At 39.2% G+C, this 4,226-nt stretch overlaps 1 long non-coding RNA gene across 1 annotated transcript; it reads right to left on the bottom strand.

The window, feature by feature from the left end:
• Positions 1-200: 200 nt before the first annotated feature.
• Positions 201-3,283, bottom strand: LOC148331462 (uncharacterized). The gene is made up of 4 exons (XR_015844590.1): positions 3,147-3,283; positions 2,369-2,488; positions 1,605-1,768; positions 201-374 (listed from the first exon to the last, which is right to left on the bottom strand). It is a non-coding gene; the product is annotated as an uncharacterized LOC148331462 (long non-coding RNA).
• Positions 3,284-4,226: the final 943 nt, after the last annotated feature.

Here is a 4,226-nt window from a genome sequence, read left to right on the forward strand (position 1 = left end):
ACTCAGACCCACAAATTTGAATTACAGATAGTGGACAATGGAGAACTCCCCCAGTCAGTCAGCATGTTCAACTTCCATAGAAACCTCAACATACATTTATTAGATTGCCAAACTAATTGGAAACTACATCACCAGAACACCACAAGTGGGCTCTGTTATTGTACTTAAAGATGCATCTTACAAACCTGTGTTCTCCAAGGCCAGCTGGTCCATAGTCTTAAGTTATTTCTTCGCCAACATCAATGTCTCGGAGCGCAAACAGACAGAGGTGTGGTCTGTCCTCTGTTGTCTTCTTCTTCATTTTACAGTTGGGGTGCATGTGGTCATCATTAACCAGTCTTCCCAGACTGCCATCTTCTTGAGCGGCATCAACACTTAAAATAGATTTAAAAAAAAAAAAAACAATTATTCAATCAATGTCAGAAATTAATCTTTGAGACAATCTTGTGTACACAAAACATAAAAATAGGAAATCCACAATTTTTAAATCTTCTAAATAAAATCATACAAGAAATTTCTATTGGAATCAGACCCTATTAACAGCTTGTCTTTGAGACTTCATGGTCTATATTTTCATTTGTACAGATTCAACGCATGAATAAAAGTAATCACCGTATTTTCGCAGTCATAAGCAAACAAAGCGCCCTGTCAGTCGATGCGTCCATTAAATGGACAAAGTACCACTCACGTCCATCAGCCCTTGTCATCAACGAGCTGTTGGAAGTGCATGTTAGCACACCCTGCTGGGCAAAGAGTGAGTTGTCCATGCTTACAATCGACCGTGACAAATACACCATCTGACTATAATGTTTGGGTGATGGTGTTGGAAAAAGCTGGACAAAGGGCAGCTGTCCACAATGTTTTAGTCTGTCTTATCATTTATGTTATTGCAAGCAAGAAACGTCCCAGGTTTAGACAACAGACAAAAAGTCCAAAGCATAACAGCACATCTCTTTAAACAGCCATGCAAATCTCTCTAAACAGCTATGGGATTGTGGGTCTCTGCTCCCAGAATGCATTGCTTGAATTAGCTAAGGCTGAGTGGCTTTTGTATTATTTTCATTTTTTTTGGGTATATTGATGGCATGAGAGATACATGTTTGTGTTAATCTTATTTCTATGTTTCATTGTTTGCTTGTATGATGAGTTTTTTATTTTTTGTGTGTGGTGAGCAGCCAAGTCCCTCCCCTGACGTTGCTTTGTAGGCTATTGCCAATGCACCTAATATTGGCCTGAGCCATTGTCAGCTATTGTCAATAGAGACTTGGCGTCTGCTGCAACAATGGGGTGATTGCTCATGTTATTGGGGCATAGTAGGCTGCTATCGGCTGTGTCAGTGTGGGCAGCTCTGCCAAGTTCATGCTATGCTAACAGCAGCTGTGCTATCGTCTTGTCAGGCGGTGCGTCCAGTATATGTTACAAAGACAGAAATAGCGGCCTCAACAGGTGTTGCGCCCTTTGACACGGTGCGTCTTTTGGGTGCGAAAATACGGTATACATTTTTGCTTAGAGAATGATTTTTCCCCTAACACTTATGGGATGAGTATGTGTTTATTTTTTTAAATAAAAACAAAAATAAGATAACATCTCAATCTTTGCCTCACCTCCAAGTTTTTTCTTGCCGGCGGAAGTCAAACAAAAAGACAGTGCCTCTTCCATCCATCTTGCTGCGTTGAGATTTATCAGAATCTATCAATTTTCCTCTGTACTCCATAATAAAGAATAAAGTCGTCTTTCCTGAAAGGGGCCTTGGTAAATACTCCTCGACCTAGTTAACAGGGAAATCAAGATAGCTTCGTCATATTTTTAAGCACACAAATAAGGAGTCATCATATTCATTTGGGCCACTATACTAATGTAGGGTGGTTTGAAACATTGCTTCTTGTGAGGGATAGAGCAGAGCCCTTCTTTATGATTTTAAAGGAACAGACCAGCCAAAATTCATTTTCCAGCATTGCATTAGCCAGTATGTATTAGGACTGAAAGTACAAATGTCAATGGCACCTGGTTACGTAAAAAAAAAACTTTAAGATTATTTAGTTTCATAACAATGACATACACTGTATACACAGTCATATTGGATCGCGTCACGTGATCTCTGTGACGTATAACGTGCTTTACACTAGACTATCAATATCGGACTTGTTCACCGGTCTATTGTGGTATAAAAATGCCGGAGGGCGTCATCAAGTACAGCCTTAATTTAGATAGAACTCCTACCATCAGGTTTCACGCTCACTGAAATAACTTGAAACTGACAAAAGAAAAGGTCAAGACACTCTTAATGTAAAATAACCACTTAAAAAACGATGTCAGCTTGGTTATCAGAAAACAATAATATATCTTAGCAAAAGCGTTAACATCATACCTTTAAATGAGTTTATATACTTCGCTTCTAACTCTGCAGTCTTGTCCAGACCCTTGACTGCATGTTCAATAGTATCCTGCTTTGGGGACTTCCTGCATCTCAGGGAAGGCATTGTTTATTCTATAAAGAAAAAAGACAGTTTTGTGTTGAGAATTATTAATACTATAGGCTAAATGGAGTTTTAACAATATCAGTGTAAGAAAAATAAATTATAAATTAAAAAAATATCAATCCCTCCATCCCAATTAACGATTTCAACCATAATAGTTTATATTGAAGTTTAAACAACAGACAGACAGATTTATGCAGTGTGACTACAAAAATCTTACCAAAATTGCATTCACAGTAACCTTTGCTTTAAGAATCATGTAATTAACCAGTGAACATCGTGTCTTACACAAAAATTAATGACAGAAATTATCATGGTACTTGCATTCTGTTGTTCTATAACAAAAGTGCAAGCTGTTAGCTCCGCAAAGCTAACGCAACAAGCTAGCGTCCCTCGTGCTCACATTCAATGCAAACCTGACCACCGGATGAAAATACGCGTCGGTTTAGTTCTTTAAATGAGTAAAAGCACCATGACGTTTTATAATTATTCAATGCTTAACTGGAGCTCGTCAATTATGTCGATGTAGGAGCACATGTTTGCTAGGCCAGTGTTGTAGGCCCACATCCATGGTGCTACTTTGTATAGTGTTTTCCACACAACTATCTCTAACCATGAACAAATGCACTCGAGGCATGTTTTGAATAAAAACAAACGAAAAACACTTACCTCTCCGTTTCAACAGCAGTTCGAACTTCGAAGTGGTGATATTCTCCAGCGTTAAGCACCTGCTCGAACTGCGAATAGGTCAAATTCAACAGCGTCTTTTTTCTGTCTTAATAAGGACGCGATGAGAGGAGGAGCGCTTGCCTTTTCGTCAGCACGCCCCGCGCGGGTGGTGCTGCTTTATCACTCTCTATCTGTGCCCGCCCGCCGGCATGTCGATAGAAAAATAATATTCCTTCAAACATTACTTTCATCTTCTTAACGTTTTGTAGTGAATTTAACAGGTTCACCACTTTTTTCAAATACACCAATGGAAAACAGGTCTTAATTGAGGAAACATACAAAGAGCGTCTCACAAACACCTTATGATGAGCAATGTAATTTGATCACGTTTTTTGTCACTGCCTGGACGTCGGTTCACTGGCCTGGTGGCAGTGGCTTGTAGACACTGTCACTGAGTGGGAACGGATCTCAAGGTGGGTCAAACTAACCCAAGCAGTGGATCGGTCCGTTTTTTAAATTTATTAATTTTTTTATTTTATGTATTTATTTATTATTTAATACAAGGGCTTCGGCTCACTACCAGTGGGCGGGACCAAAGAATTTGGGTTTCCTTTGAGCTAGGAGGCAGTCAAAGGCAGTCCAATCCCCGGCAACATAAAGCGCCTAGCTCTGGGGACATGGAATGTCATTTCTCTGGTAGGGAATGAACCCGAGCTGGTGTGTGACTAGACCAGTGGTTCTCAATTATTTCCTGTCATGCCCCCCCTACCAAGAAGAAAACAATTCGCACCCCCCCCCACCACAATTTTTTTTTACATTTCGTACTAATGTACATGTTCTTTGCATATTAATGTTAGATTGTCAATAAAATATCTTACCTTAACAAAGCTAAATTGATAAAAAAAAATATCATTTTGAGAACGACTATTGTGAGGATCTCGAAACTCAGTACTCTGTGGTGCTAATATTGATGAGATGATAAATATGTTGAAGCCACAGAACAAAAAGATTAGATATTGTTTGGAAATTAATGACGTACATAACAAAGGAATATCAGCCTTGATTGGAGTACATTACTGC

Source organism: Idiotropiscis lumnitzeri, chromosome 8 (assembly GCF_059441095.1).
Source record: "Idiotropiscis lumnitzeri isolate Australia: NSW breed Sydney's pygmy pipehorse chromosome 8, RoL_Ilum_1.0, whole genome shotgun sequence".
Classification (NCBI taxonomy): Eukaryota; Metazoa; Chordata; class Actinopteri; order Syngnathiformes; family Syngnathidae; genus Idiotropiscis; species Idiotropiscis lumnitzeri.